The 16,863-nt window shown below is 40.9% G+C and overlaps 1 long non-coding RNA gene across 1 annotated transcript in view; it reads left to right on the top strand.

Annotated features, from left to right (window-relative positions):
• Positions 1-13,849, top strand: part of LOC120481152 (uncharacterized) — a 46,756-nt gene extending 32,907 nt beyond the window's left edge. The window contains exons 2-4 of the long non-coding RNA XR_005623262.2: positions 9,067-9,117; positions 10,804-10,995; positions 13,344-13,849. This is a non-coding gene — a long non-coding RNA (uncharacterized LOC120481152). The remainder of the gene's footprint in view (positions 1-9,066; positions 9,118-10,803; positions 10,996-13,343) is intronic.
• The last annotated feature ends 3,014 nt before the right edge of the window (positions 13,850-16,863 follow it).

Raw genomic sequence — 16,863 nt, 5'->3', positions numbered from 1 at the left:
AAATAATAAATAACATAAAAAGTTAGAAACTAATATAGACTAAACTAAAGAAAAACAACAGATTTTCTTTTTAAATAAATTGACGTTTCTGTCAATGAATGTAGATGTGGTTTTCATTTCATGTTCAATGACTACCAGGCTTTGTGAGAATTTACTTTGTAACAATGTAATCCTACTCTAGAAAAATAATAATAATAAAAAACTAATAAAGAAACCCAAACTAGCAGATGAATGAAACATGAGGGATGTCCTGAACGCTAGCGCTGGTCATGTGGTTCCTGTTGGCCTTTCAAAGCGTCTTCCATCACAGTCGTGAAAAGACCAGATCAGCATTTATTATCCTTGCCATGAATGTTGTCAATGTTGAAATTTACTGCTGGAGTGTTCATCAATCTGTCTTAAGCTTAAACACACACACACACACACACACACACACACACGCATGCATGCACAAATACACACTCACACTCACATTTGTTTTACTTAAAATGAGTAAAGTTCACATAGACCAATTTGTCATATCATCTTTATAGTATTTGTTCTGGTGTGTGTTTTACCATAACTGTGTCTGTGTGTGTGTGTGTGTGTGTGTGTGTGTGTGTGTGTGTGTGTGTGTGTGTGTGTGTGTGTGTGTGTGTGTGTGTGTGTGTGTGTGTGTGTGTGTGTTTTACCATAACCATGTGGGTGTGTGTGTGTTTAGGGGCCTCTCTGCTACTGTAGTGTTAGTAGATGCCTGTGGCGTGTCGCAGAGCTGTACAATACAGTGGCACATTTACTACAGAGAGAGAGAGACAGACAGACAGACAGAGAGAGAGAGAGAGAGAGAGAGAGAGAGAGAGAGAGAGGGAGAGAGAGAGAGAGAGGGAGAAAGACAACCACCACTTTTAAGAGCAACATTTTAAGAGCTGTGTACTGTACATTCCCTGTCTTTTGTAAAACACTTTTCTTGCAGTCTGTTGCTCGTTAGAGAGCACAGCTCAGGAGACTTTCAGCCCAGGGTTATTATAGTTCACTTCAATTCACATTTATTTGTATTCCACTTTTCACAAGGCATGTCGTTTCAAAGCAGCTCTGGAAAATACATGTTTTTATGTTACGTTCCAGTGCGTAAATTGCAGAGATTTAGCTTTCACTTCGTGATTTCACGAAGATTCTCTTCAGAACAAGAGTTAAGAGTTGGAGATACACACTTCTCAAGGCCAATGGAGATATACGAGATAAGCATCTTTACACACTTTAAAGAGAGGTCATTCGGCACATTGAAAAGTCCAAATTGCTGAACCTTCAGAATCAGAAAGCACCAAGCCTGCTACAGATATGTTGTGTGATCGCTCAGCCTCGCTCTGTCTGCTCGCTTCAATATGGACATCCTGAAGCCTCGTTCATCTTCTTTATGGCCGAGGGAAGTTTGATTTCCAGATGGGCCGTTTTGGGCGATCGAGAGATTCCTGATGCAAAACGTGCATCTATTTAATACATGAATTTCAGTTTTCATTTTCGTTACTTGAAGTAAAATAAAATATTTAAAAACTTAAACTTATTTTATTTCAGCTAGTTGTGGAGGCAACATTTCACATTCAAATTCGCTAATGCTGCTATTGCCTTATTGTCTCTCTAACTCGACCAATCGTGTTCTGAAACGAGGACAAAAATGCTGGTTTGTTTCAACCCAAATTTGGGTCAAATATGGACAAACCCAAATGTTGGTTTAAAAATGTAATTAGAAAATGTATAGTTGAAAGTAAAAGTTGAAGTTGGGTTCAAATTTAAATTCAAATTTTTTTTAACCCAACATTTGGGTTTGTCCATATTTGACCCAATTTTGTTAATTATCTCAGAACTACGAGATAATTTTTCATTGGAAAAAAGTTTTTGCTCTGTTTTTCTGAATTAATGACTTGATTATCTCAAAAACTTTATTTAGAAATTTTGAAAAATAGAGCAAAAACTTTTTTCCATGAAAAATTATCTCGTAATCCTGAGATGATTAATTACGTAATTCAGAAAAACACAGTAGCACCTTAAATGCAGTACATGAGATCCACGGGGAGGAGTCGGATGAAGATCCAAGGGGTGGAGATGGGTAGGATAAGGGTTGGGTTTAGGGATCAGGGGGCGGAGTTGGGTAGGTTTAGGGTTGGGTTTAGGGATTAGGGTTGGGTTTAGGGATCAGAGGGCGGAGTTGGGTAGGTTTAGGGATGGGTTTAGGGATTAGGGTTCAGTTTAGGGATCAGGGGGCGGAGTTGGGTAGGTTTAGGGTTGGGTTTAGGGATTAGGGTTGGGTTTAGGGATCAGGGGGTGGAGTTGGGTAGGTTTAGGGTTGGGTTTAGGCATTAGGGTTGGGTTTAGGGATCAGGGGGCGGAGTTGGGTAGGTTTAGGGTTGGGTTTAGGGATTAGGGTTGGGTTTAGGGATCAGGGAGCGGAGTTGTGTAGGTTTAGGGTTGGGTTTAGGCATTAGGGTTGGGTTAGGGATCAGGGGGTGGAGTTGGGTCGGTTTAGGGATGGGTTTAGGGATTAGGGTTGGGTTTAGGGATCAGGGAGCGGAGTTGTGTAGGTTTAGGGTTGGGTTTAGGCATTAGGGTTGGGTTTGGGGATCAGGGGGCGGAGTTGGGTAGGTTTAGGGATGGGTTTAGGGATTAGGGTTGGGTTTAGGGATCAGGGGGCCGATTTGGGTAGGTTTAGGGTTGGGTTTAGGGATTAGGGTTGGGTTTAAGGATCAGGGGGCAGAGTTGGGTAGGTTTAGGGTTGGGTTTAGGGATTAGGGTTGGGTTTAAGGATCAGGGGGCAGAGTTGGGTAGGTTTAGGGTTGGGTTTAGGCATTAGGGTTGGGTTTAGGGATCAGGGGCGGAGTTGGGTAGGTTTAGGATTGGGTTTATGGATTAGGGTTGGGTTTAGGGATCAGGGGGCGGAGTTGGGTTGGTTTAGGGTTGGGTTTAGGGATTAGGGTTGGTTTTAGGGATCAGGGGGCGGAGTTGGGTAGGTTCAGGTGTATATAAGATGGGAGGAGTTGGATCTGGATCCGACTCCACCCTGTGGATTTCATGTTCTGCATTGAGAACCATCTCGAAAAACAGAGTAGATTTTTTTTTCTTCAAGTGAATGCAATACACTTATGTATATTTCTCTCAAATATTGTTCACAACTCTGTCTAAATCTGTGTTAGTGAGCACTTTGCCGAGATCATCCATCCCCTCACAGGTTTGGCGTATCAAGATGCTGATTAGACAACATGATTAAATCACGCAATTCTGACTTTATAACACGCAATTGTGAGATAAAAGTAAATTATCTAATTATCTTTTAAAATGATTTATTCTGTGGCAGAAACAAGCTTTCATAATTTTTCCTTATTTATCACATGTATTTAAAATGTATTTAAGATGATTCAGTGATGTTTAAATAATATTTTTAGTCTTGAATAAAAATAGATAATTTAGATGATTGCATTTTTTTCAGTATACATTATAAATATTTTAACATTGTTTCATCCTTTTTTGTGTTTAATTTTTTTTCAAGCAAAATAAGTAAATTATTATTTAAATAAAAAATTTTTAGTTCTTCAGTGCCGGGCTGGTATAAACATCATGGAAATGCCAAACAAATGCAGAATAAACCAAATAAAAGTCTCTGAGCTCACGGGAGACGCGTGCATGAGGCAGTTTGTATTGGCCTGTGAGATATGAAATGTGATGTGTTTTTAGTGTGTGTGCTGGTTTCATATGCCTATATGCGACACAATGAAAGCCACTAAAGTTTCGTCTCCAAAATCACGCCAGAGGCTAAACTTATCACCTAATCTCGCACCGCTGGCATCAGATGTAATTGCGCTCCGTGTTTGTGTGTGTTCGAGGACAGCTGGAAGTGGTTTGGTGTGCGGCACAGAGCTTGTTTTCAGATCAGCGCTGACTGAGGAAAAAGATCTGGCTGTTATGCAAGTATTGGTTTTACTCGTTTCTGACAGTGATGGATATCTATAGTCACCAAGACAGAACGTGTCTGTTTGTGCGAGTCTTTAGCTCAGCTTACACTCAATTATCACTCCATTAAGTCGACTCAGAAATCACGTCGTCTTCAGGCTCGAATCACAGGTTTATTGGAGGCACGTGTGTTTAAAACACCGTCTGTTGTGCTCCTCTAAAAAATACAAAATGTGGGGAGGGGTCAATTCCTCCATCACCCCCGGTCTCTTTCGCTGAGGATGGAGTGGGTGATTTTCTCCTGGTTTTATGAGCACATAAATCTGACTGGTGCCAAAGAACAGAAAAACAGTGGATTAAAATTCCCCTTTCGCCATGTTCAGGCGTCCAGCTGCACTCGGCTGTTTGTTTAACGCAGCTGCATGGAGAGACAGACAGAAAGAGAGATAAAGACAGGCACGTTTGCCAACCAAAATGCCTTGTTTTCATTGGCAGGTACTCAGGTTTTCTCAGAATTATGATTGCGCTGCAGTGCACCACAATGCAGACTGACTAAACCTCCGAAATAAAGAAGCAACGCTGATGGACAAATCCTTCCAAAGGCGCCTGATGGGACATCATTAGTGATGCGGTGCAAAAAAAATCAGGAATACTCTCATTAGACTTAAGTATTCATCAGGAATGTTGAGGTTTTCATTTGTCTTTTTTTTTCTGTTAAAGTTGCAATGTGTAAAATTTTTAATGTATTCCCAACATGTATGAACATCTTGTATCGAAAACACGGATGCAATCCATGCATAAAAAACAGAATTTGATGCGTATTTTCATGGAATTTTGTCAGTAAACTTATAAATAAACTAGTTTCTGTGAATATTAAACCGCAAAAAGGTATTTAGATATGAATCATACATATTCTGTGTGAATAAATGGTGACATGAACACATCTCCAGAGCCGGTCACTTCATTTGAGAAAAACTATCGTCATATGTCGCGTAAACACAGAGACTTGAAGCTCTTCACGGCAACCCGTCAAAATAAAAGTTCGGTTTATCTTGATGAAATTATGACAGAATTATATTACTGTTGTACAGTCAAAGTTATCTATCTAATACTAACACTAATAATAATAATTAAAACTTTATTTTTTGAGGAATAATTAAACATTTTCTTCCACATTTTAATTTGAACAGTAAAACTTTGTTGTGCAGCACTTTGTTTGACAAAAAAGTTTTTTTTTTTTTTTTTTTTCTACGATTAAAAGATAAATTAAAATAATGTTTTATGCCTTCATTTGATTGCCAGAAAAGTTTAAATACACAACACATAATTTATGGAAGGTAAAAAACTTTTCATAGAATAGATTCTTAAATCATTGATTTATTTAAAATTTTATTAAAACGTTAAAATTGAATCCAGAATATCATTGAATATCATTTTCATATTCTAAATCTTATAATTATATTTAATTTATACTTTATTTTTTTTCTGATGAAATATGAGATGTCTCTTCTTTCACTTGCAGTTAATTTCTTTCAATTCACTTATTTCTGTCAGCTCTTGCAGTGGAATGTTTGGTGAAACCTTTGTTAACTTGGCAGTTGAATGTAATTCACACCCATGTCTATCACTCCCACACACACACACACACATGCCGCCCTCGTGAACACTAACTGACCGATGGCGAAGTGATAGACGAGCATGTTGGGCCTGTTCATCTGCATTCCTCCGGGCCAGAATCCGGCTCTCATAGGATCGGCTCAGGGATTGTCACACACCGGCTTGTCTTCAGTACCTGATTTTGTGTTGATTCGTCTCGCTTTCATTTATCGTGTGTTGAGTTTCACCAAGTAGATAGAGAGCATTGTGCATCATGCAAGATTTAAAAAAACTTCCTTACACTAGAATTACGCAAGTTAAGTTAATAAAAGTTAAAGGGAACTCCGGTCAATTTTAACATTGAGCTCATCTTTTTGTACATTTGGAGTGCTGTCAGTACAGACAAAAACGCCCAAAATCGGTGTTGCCTACACTGTGTTATCCTCTTTTTTAAAATTCACACCCTGTTGACTCCAATGGGGCAAGTTCTAAACCTGCTTTTAGCCGTTTACATCCTTGATGTTAAGTACTGGTCACAGAGGTTGGAGGTGGAGACCAGGGATCCACCGACCAGACTGAAGCTGCGGGCTGGCAGATCCACGGCGACTCCACCTCGCTGAAGGAGATTAGATGAGGGGCTGACAGGCAGAAGCGGAGGAGTAGAGCGGTGGCCGATGGAAGGAGGTGGGAGAGGGAGGCTGGGTGGGAATTCAGAAGGCTCAGGTTCTGAGAAGCAAACATGGAGCACTCGCTTGGCAGGGCTGATGTGGAGCTTAGCCTCTGGGCTGGACTGGACCAACGTAACACAGTCTCATCCCAAATCGTCATATAACTGACGTTTTGGGACGTATTTTGACCATACGTCAATATCCGCCTTTTTAGGGCCCCCTTAAACGTCGGTAGATGGCGATCCCGGGCCGTCATACAACTGACGCTTTACCTTTAACGTCAGTTAGGTGACGGGTTAGGTTTAGGGTTAGGTTTAGGTATGGGGTAGAGTTAGGATCCCATAACCTCATCTACCGACGTTTAAGGGGGCCCTAAAAAGGCGAATATTGACGTATGGTCAAAAGACGTCCCAAAACGTCAGTTATATGACGATTTGGGATGAGACCGGGTTGACCAACGGTGAGGACTCTGGGCTGAATTGGACCAGCGGTGAGGGCTCTGGGCTGGACGGGACCAGCGGTGAGGACTTTGGGCTGAATAGGACATAGAAAATTGAAAATTCCCACTGGCAGAGCGGGCATGGCGTGATGCATAGGCTCAGCGGACGAGACTCAGGACCGCGGATGATGGCTGGAGATAGTGGTTGAGTGGTGATGTTATCAGCTTCACCCACGGTGAAAGGGGATCCACTCAATCACAGCACATGATCCAGGTACTGAGCAAATGTGCTTGAGATTGCCACCACTGGAGCTCGACACGCTCCAGGAAGCCGGCAACATATTCCTTGATGGAGCTGCCATCTTGAAAACAATGGATGGGGATAGAAGGAAGCAGGTAACTTCCATACTTCATGTTTGGTCAGTTGTTCTGTCACGGTGTGGTGTGGGTTGCAAAAGACTCAAAGTCCAATGGCTCCAATTTACTATATATTTTACTCATAGGCACATACAGGCAGGATCGATCACTCGCTCGCTCACTCACTCACTCACTCACTCACTCACTCACTCACTCACTCACTTACTCACACGCACAATCAACAACCGACAAGGACTGACTGAACTTCACACTACAGGATTTTAAGCACGATTTATGCCCGATTTGCAAATCTTGAGCTCGGCGACGACAGGTCAGGGTGTTATTGCGTGCAAATCGCGGGGGATTAGCGGACAATGAACGCTTGCCGATCTGTTAGTATGAAAGAGCCAACAACGCAGCGAAAACGCTCGCAGACGCATCGCCGAGCCCAGAAAATTATCTAGCCTGCTAGATATCCAGAGCCGTCGCGCAACTCGACCTCAGTGATGTCATGAGTACAGCCAATCATAGCAACGCATGGGTTGAGGACACCAGGTAAATCTTTGTTTTTCTTTTTTTGCATTTTTTTTCAGAGCAGATCGTCACGCAAACAGTGTGCAGCACTAGTTTCTGTCTGACGTCCATATTCGTGTGTAGTGTTCTCTTCTTTGCTGGGTATTGGCGCACGTACGCGTCATTTCTGGTTCGTTTTATTGCTTGTTTTTCGTGACAAAATGGTTTGTAAACAGGATAGAATCGTTGGGTGACAGAGTTGTTGTCAACTCGTTATTTATTTGATTATTTTCAGAATTTAGACCGTACCATAGTACTGAAACAGCTCTCATTAGAGTCAAAAATGATTTGCTCATATCATCCGATCGTGGTTGTATCTCTATGTAGTGCGTTGTCAACTGGTGTAGTGAGTTACCTCCTGTTGTGGATCAATCTCGTTGTGTTGTGTGGAGTGAACAGCTAAACAACTTGAACACTCATGATTTCACTGAGAGCAAGTCATGTAGTGTGAACCGCACAGTTCAGCCCGACGTTTTAAAATCATGTACTGTGAATAAGGCATAAGGGAACTAAATACAGAGACTGATGAATTTAAGACAGATGATGATAATTAATTAAACACAGGTGAGAGTGGTAAAACTGAACAAGACAGACATGTGAAAGATAAAACCAAAACAGAACAGATTAACAAATTACAAACTATCTAAACATCTTGGTAACACTTTACAAAGGTTCGTTAGTAACATTAGTTAATATGAACTAATAATGAATAGAAAATATACAGCATTTGTTAATCTTTGTTAATGTTATTTTCAACATTTACTAATACTTGATTAAAGTCTTGTTAACATTAGTTAATGCACCGTGAACTAACATGAACAAACAATGAACAGCTGGATTTTCATGAACTAACATTAACAAAGATGAACAAATGCATTAACAAATGTATTGCTCATGGTTAGTGCATGTTAGTAAATACATTAACTAATGAACCTTATTGTAAAGTGTTACCAACATCTTTACTAGATATGTTTACTTTTTTTGTATTATATTTAAAAATTTTATTATTGTATATTATTGTAATATTGTATTATATATATATATATATTTTTTAATTTAAGAATTTGTATTATATTATATTATGTTTGATAAAAAATACTTTATTTATTAAATATTTATTGATTAACCATCCTTTAAATATTATAAGTGAAGTTGAGAGGCAGAACTTAATAGATATTACAAATATAACTGATTGATAGAGTTCATATAATAAAAGATATTAAGTCTTATATAACGTAGTTATAAAAATGACAAAATTTTGCTTTATTCATTTCATTGTCAAAAAATAGACGTCCTTTTCTTTAAGCTAGACTTATTTCTTTGTTGTGATTATTTTAGGAGGCAAAATATGACCCGGACGTGTTCTGGAAAGGTTTTGTAAGATTCACCCACAAGGAAAACAAATTAGCTAAATGTTTCTTGCACAAAAACCTTTTATTCTGCCGTGTCAAAAATAGCCCTACTGATATAATCAGTGCGACTGAGAGTGAGTGTTTCCTGTTCTGTCCCTATTAGTGTTTTCCAGAACGATGACTCCGAGAACAGAGAGAAGCGGGAGAGCAACAGGTTAGTGTTTGTTTTCCCCCAGCTCTCGACAGAAAGTGCTCTCAGAAACAGCACTATATAGGCCTCGATGCCTGAAAATGGTTGTGTTGTAATCGTGTAATTTTATGGTCTTGACTTTTAACACAGCAACACATAAAGATGATGGTTTCCAGACGCGCTGCTTTATAGGGCAGATCTGCGTGTGTGTTGGGAATGAAATGCTGCGAAACAGAGCCAGGGAGAGAGAGAGAGAAAGAGAGAGAGAGAGACCATGGAGAAGTGGAGACAGAGCAACTATGAGGACATTATCCATCAAATTAAACAATAAAACACAGCTTCAACATTAATTAGGTGAAGAAAGAGATTGTATCCTACTAGCAGCAAGATATACTGATTCCTTGTCACAAAAAGACAGAGGAGTCGACTAATCAGTGATGCGCTCACATTACACACAAACACATACACTTGCGCATGCAAACACTCACTGAATTCTAAATTGTTGATCGAATTTTGTAAAGTTTATTAAAGGGATAGTTTTCTTTGAAATTAATTTTTGATATGTTTTATCTTACCTCAAGGGCATCCAAGATGTAGGTGTCTTTGTTTCCACAGTATTTTCAATTTTGCTATTTTTCAGTCAAACCGTTGTTGTCTCTCAGTCATATAATGGAGGCTAAGGGGGTCCACCTCAAAAAGCATGCACAGAGAAGTCCAAATTAAACATGATTTAATGACTCGTACATATAAGTACACATTGATGGCCTAAGACACGAAACGACCGGCTTGTGTGAGAAAACGAACAGTATTTATATAGTTTTACCTCTTGTAATCATCTGCGAAGTGATCGCTTGCGCGCCGACGTCACTCTTTGTTTATACAGAGATTTCGGAAGTTTTACCTTTCACTAAACATATTTAGATATACGGGAAACCACAATGGAAGACGATTTCGGTATATCTAAATATGTTTAGTAAAAGGTGAAACTTCCGAAATCTCTGTGTAAATATTGAGTGACGTCACACGCAAGCGATTACTTCCGGCGTAACATTGAACTGATTCAGTTCGGTTCAGTTGGACACTGCACAACTGATTCAGATCACTTGGACCTCACTGTGATTACACAAGGTAAAAACGATATAAATACTGTTCATTTTCTCACAAAAAACGCTCGTTTCGTGTCTTAGGCCATCAATGTGTACTTACATTTATGAGTCATTAAATCATGTTTAATTTTGACTTCTCTGTGCATGCTTTTTGGTGGACCCCCTTCACCTCCAGTGTATGACTAATAGACAACAACAGTTTGACTGAAAAATATCAAAATTGAAAATACTGTGGAAACAAAGACACCTACATCTTGGATGCCCTTGAGGTAAGATAAAACATATCAAAAATTAATTTCAAAGTGAACTATCCCTTTAATTGTTCTACTTTTTTAATGTATGTTCATGTATGATGATTGGAAATGCCTTGGCAATACATTGAAACAATTGTCATGTTAATAAACCACATTTAATTTGAATTGAATTTTGAGAGAGAGAGCAAGAAAGAGAGAGAACATGAGAGAGAGAGCATGGGAACAGGCATCAGGATTGTGGTTGTGGCTCAGCGTTTCCCAAGGCCAGCGGTAGGAAACAGAATTACTGGATCTCCCTGACCTCCTCAACTGCCCCCCCCGGGGGGTTCCTGTCTCAATGTTTAAAACAGACCGTCCAAACGCATCCTGGAGAGGCCGAGCCCAGTGTCGGAGCGGCCAGAAGAATAGAGCGCGGAGGGAAGCTAAGCCGGGTCTACGACTGCTAATCTGAGGACCACACATACGAGGAGCAGGTCATTGTGTGTGAAGAGGCCAGCTGGGAGGTGGACAGTCCTCGGGCCCGGGGTCGACCTAAAGGGCAGGTGCGAGACCCCGATATACCTTCATTCACCCCTCACACAAACTATTTTGCAAGAGCCTTTCACAAAAGCTACAATGGCCCTTTCCAGGAATGAGGATGCATGGGGTTGTTTAAACTCATTCACTCCAGTGCAATAGCACTTTATACAATCATTCAGTCCTTCAGGATTTCATAATTTAATGTAAAATAAATCAAGCAAACTGCATTATTTGTGGCAGCGTGCATTTTGGTCTTAATACTGCAAAAAAAAGTTATAACCAGTAAAGCAATGAAAATCCACAATCCAAACAAATTAATCGTATTGCAGTTGTATTGCAGTGAAAATGTACGAATTGAGGCCCATTTGAGGGAATTTCAGTAATATGTGCATTAAAATGTACACCTGTCACAGTAAAGGGATATTTCATCCTTATTAAAATGAAGTTATAATTTACTCACCCTGGTGTTGTTCTAATGCCGTATGCCGTTTTCTTCTTTTATGGAGCACAAAAGGAGAATTTTTATAAAATGTCCCGCTCGCGCTCGTCCATATAATGGCAGTGAATAGCGACCAGCATCAAGCTTTTAAAAGAAAGAGACGAAAGTATCACAGAATGATCCCATGCGACACGTGTTTTTGGGGTTTACCATATGAAAGATGGTAGAAAGTGTCATGGTAGACCCCCAGAACACATGTCACATGGGATCATTCTGTGATACCTTTGTCTCTTACTTTTAAAAGCTTGATGCTGGTCGCTATTCACTGCCATTATTTGGACGAGTGCGAGCGGGACATTTTTAGACGGCAATGCTGTTGACTTCATGAATTTACACATTGTGTCTTAAAGCACATTAAAATCTCCACATAAACAACATTAAAAGGGGACTTTAATTAATTATTTTCCTTTATTAGACTATGCAAACATTGGATGCATTTTACCGGATTCAGTGCATCAGCATCTTGAATCTGTATTGTCTGGCAGGTTTGGGCAGGATTTTCTCTTATCCAGTATGTGTCTAGATGAAGTCCGGCTGGTGTATCTGTACTTAATGGCTTTTAATGAAGGCCACACTGGTTCCTTTGCTCTGTCCATCTGTCATCACTGAAGCATCCGTCTCTATTGCGCTGGGTGGTTATTTTCCCTGCTCTAGAATGACTAGAACATTAACATGCATTTTGCTAAATAAATAGGGTACATTTTCATTTCAAATGCGAATGCATTTATTTTTGCTCTGACATTGAAGAATCTGTTACAAGAAGGATTTGATGTTGACACTCGTCAACCCACCAAATCCGGGTATTAATCAACTCTGGCTGTCAAATCACGAGCCAATTTGGTGTGTTACTCATTCACTCGCTTTGCTGGGGAAGTTCGTGGAAACCAAATCTGCGCCGATTTAGCGCAAATACTCAACTCGTGAGTCATTATATATTTAATACAGCGTATTGCACAGAATGCAAATCTGATCTTATTTACTTGAATAAACGTCACTATGCAGCATAAAGGCGCGCTTGTTCATTTGCATTGAAGCGATAGCGAAGATTAAAAAGCATCTGGTTAACAGAAAAGATGTCGATATTTTCCCATATCCTACATTTTATTAATATTCAGACTGATCTCATGAAGTAGCGTGTTCGTATTTCCATTTTTGGCGTGCTATCAACACGCATAATCGCTTTTCAGCATGTTTATGAACGCCGTTGACTTAACGTTATTACTGTATATATAAATATATGATTTACCTCAACCCCCTCCCTAAACCTACCCGTCGCTGGGGTTAATGGCATTTATGATTGTTCCCTTACCATCCTAGGAAAAAAAAAAGATCGCTGCGCAGATGTAGATCTACATTTTGCTTCGTTTCGCTCGGACATTTAACGACGTGTGCAGACACGCGGAATCACGCAGACGTTAATGGCGTAGACATACACGTATACACGCGGATAGCTCAAAATGCGTAGAGATAACACGCCACTTGACTCGAAAGTGGCGTGTATGTTTACGCAAAAATCAAGATGTCATGTTGTAATATTCGTTGTACTATATCGATCTGTCCACCTAAAACACATGTTTGGTGATGAGGATGAGGATGAAAGAGGAAGGAGATGGCTAGATCTGGATTTTGTTTGAATAAAAAATGAATGAAATCCAAATTTTATAATCTATGAAAAATATATATACAGTATATATATTTATAAACTGTGACGTTGTTAATTTGGTTAATTTATTATTATTATTTATTCATTTTTTGGCTAGAAGTTCTGAATGGCCAGTAACTTAAAAATGTAGGAGCCAAATTTGCCGGTAAATGAATAAGTTAATTTCAAACACTGGTTTCAAGTCAACTCACATCTTGTTGCCATTTCAGGGTTATCAGCACATCTCACCGTGAGGAAGATCCGATGATCCAGTCACCCATATTCTGGATCTGCATAGCCATTAAAGTCTGAGACAAAGAGTGAATTCATAAGAGCGGCAGTGGGAAAGAAGAGAGAGTGGCTGAACAGAGGAATGAGAGATAGAGAGAGAAGTATAATGTTACTTCCAGCTGTCCTCCGTCATCCATGCTTTCTGTGGGACGTATGGCCACGAGTTAATGCCAAGCATCCGGTGTATGTCAGACCCGTGAGCTTCTGCACGGGAATCAAATAAGGTCGACGACCTCTTGCACAAGGGGCCGGTCCATCATCCTATGGCAACTCTCAGAATGAGTTCAGCTGAGAAAACACAGATGCAGCCCATGCTGTAATAGACAAGAATATTTACATCAATTTCATCTGTGGTGACAGGAACTATGTGGCAACTCAAGACATAAGGGAGTTGGAGGAGTGAGTGAAGAAATGAGTGAAGCAGTGGGAGGAGTGAGTGAAGGAGTGGGAGTGAGTGAAGGAGTGGGAGGAGTGAGTGAATGAGGGGGAGGAGTGAGTGAATGAGGGGGAGGAGTGAGTGAACGAGTGGGAGGAGTGAGTGAATGAGGGGGAGGAGTGAGTAAACGAGTGGGAGGAGTGAGTGAATGAGGGGGAGGAGTGAGTGAACGAGTGGGAGGAGTGAGTGAATGAGGGGGAGGAGTGAGTGAACGAGTGGGAGGAGTGAGTGAATGAGGGGGAGGAGTGAGTAAACGAGTGGGAGGAGTGAGTGGAGGAGTGGGAGGAGTGAGTGAATGAGGGGGAGGAGTGAGTGAACGAGTGGGAGGAGTGAGTGAATGAGGGGGAGGAGTGAGTGAATGAGGGGGAGGAGTGAGTGAATGAGGGGGAGGAGTGAGTGGAGGAGTGGGAGGAGTGAGTGAAGGAGTGGGAGGAGTGAGTGAAGAAATGAGTGAAGGAGTGGGAGGAGTGAGTGAATGAGGGGGAGGAGTGAGTGAATGAGGGGGAGGAGTGAGTGAACGAGTGGGAGGAGTGAGTGAATGAGGGGGAGGAGTGAGTAAACGAGTGGGAGGAGTGAGTGGAGGAGTGGGAGGAGTGAGTGAACGAGTGGGAGGAGTGAGTGAATGAGGGGGAGGAGTGAGTGAATGAGGGGGAGGAGTGAGTGAACGAGTGGGAGGAGTGAGTGAATGAGGGGGAGGAGTGAGTGAATGAGGGGGAGGAGTGAGTGAATGAGGGGGAGGAGTGAGTGGAGGAGTGGGAGGAGTGAGTGAAGGAGTGGGAGGAGTGAGTGAAGAAATGAGTGAAGGAGTGGGAGGAGTGAGTGAATGAGGGGGAGGAGTGAGTGAATGAGGGGGAGGAGTGAGTGAACGAGTGGGAGGAGTGAGTGAATGAGGGGGAGGAGTGAGTGGAGGAGTGAGTGAAGGAGTGGGAGGAGTGAGTGAAGAAATGAGTGAAGGAGTGGGAGGAGTGAGTGAATGAGGGGGAGGAGTGAGTGAATGAGGGGGAGGAGTGAGTGAAGGAGTGGGAGGAGTGAGTGAATGAGGGGGAGGAGTGAGTGAATGAGGGGGAGGAGTGAGTGAACGAGTGGGAGGAGTGAGTGAATGAGTGGGAGGAGTGAGTGAATGAGGGGGAGGAGTGAGTGGAGGAGTGGGAGGAGTGAGTGAAGGAGTGGGAGGAGTGAGTGAAGAAATGAGTGAAGGAGTGGGAGGAGTGAGTGAACGAGTGGGAGGAGTGAAGGAGTGGGAGGAGTGAGTGAACGAGTGGGAGGAGTGAAGGAGTGGGAGGAGTGAGTGAACGAGTGGGAGGAGTGAGTGAACAGGTGGGAGGAGTGAGTGAAGGAGTGGGAGGAGTAAGTGAACGAGTGGGAGGTGTGTCTTTTAACGCACCAAATTTTATTATGCACAATCACAAGTTTTTGAAATTTGAAAACAAACAGAGTGCAAAATTTCCAGCTAACATTGCAAAGCTACCGTGTGGCTTCAGAATGACTTTAACAAAAGTCATATGGAAAAGGTTTTTGTCATTTTTGGAGCTTTACAGCCTCTAGTCAACATCCATTTTCTTTGTAGTAGCAAAATTACTCCTTCAGAAGTCATTCCACAGAAGTCATAAAGGATTTGTAATGGCATGACGGTGAGTAAACAATGATGAACTATCCCTTTAAAGTTCTTTATTTTGTTTTCAAGGAATCTTAAGTGAGTTTTGTTTATTTAATATGTATTTATGTTGTATTTATTAGTATTTCAAGGAGCACAACCTACTCTGGCTTACCAGGAAGAAGATATTAATAGATGGCAAAAGAAGGTGCGAGTCCACAATGTTATGAGGCAAAACAAGCTGCTGGAGCGCATTAGCAAAACTGCAGGTATGGCAGCCGAACCTCTTTGCGTCCATTTGGAAACACAAGAATGTTTTCAAGTGTCTTTGGATTCGCACACAGGCTGCATTTGGCAAGCTTTGAAGCCCCAGAATATAATGCATCTTAAAAGCTGCCCATGGCTTTGAGGAGCACTGACTGGTGTTTCAATCAGAGACCCTGAAAGACTGCTGACCAACATACATTACTTCATTTTCAATCTTCTTTCTGTCTTTCTTTCAACTTTCTGTGCATGGATTCGGAAGCTTCTTTTCTTATGTGTTTGTAGCTTGTTTCTCAGTCAAACGAAAAGCTTCAAGATTACCACAGAAACATCTCTTTTCACCATCAAACTGCTCCAAAGTTAAACATTTCAACACTTTTTTTTAGCACTTTTACATGTCAACAGCATAAAGCATCTCATCTCAGCCACTAACAGAACACAGCATCTCATATATACCTCAAAACACTGAACACAAGAATAAAACTAGTCAAACCGAAGGTCTTTTATCTTCTTTAATCAGTTTCCTCTTATACCCTTTAGAGTGTGAGAGCTGTCATCTTATATGACACTCGTAACGTTAAAAAGCCCACAGGTCTGGCTTGCCGAGAGTGAAACGGATGTGAAGTTGTTTAATAAAACACATGATTGCAGTACGGTTTGCCTCTCAGGATGGCTGTCAGCCTGTGGAAGAGACAGGAAGGAAAAGCCTTCATAAACTCAGATGAAAGAGATACTGATGTACAGGTGCACAGCGAGGACATGTTTTATTGGCTGATTCGGGTTTTGGGTTTTATTTAATGTTTAAACAAAGCATGATGGTGTTGACACTGAATCAGATATTAAAACTAAACTGATAACATAAATATTTATTCTATGTTTTACAGCTTGCCATATACAGTAAAAACAATTCACGGTATAACGTCATATATTGGACCAAAACTGCATTATGTGGTCCATTATGTGTACTTTTACTGTAAAATAATGTCATCACATTTATTTTCAATAACTTTCATTAAGGTGTTTTATGTTATTTGGTTAATGTTTATGGCATTATTTTAATGCCACGCACGTTACCCTGATGGTGTTTTGACTGTGTGTACACAAGTATTGGCCATGTTTATGGATAGGACACTTACAAAGAACTCTGATTGATCATGTGGCTTTC

This window comes from Pimephales promelas, chromosome 14, assembly GCF_988280905.1.
Source record: "Pimephales promelas chromosome 14, fPimPro1.hap1.1, whole genome shotgun sequence".
Lineage (NCBI taxonomy): Eukaryota > Metazoa > Chordata > Actinopteri > Cypriniformes > Leuciscidae > Pimephales > Pimephales promelas.
This window is presented reverse-complemented; position numbering and strand designations above follow the sequence as displayed.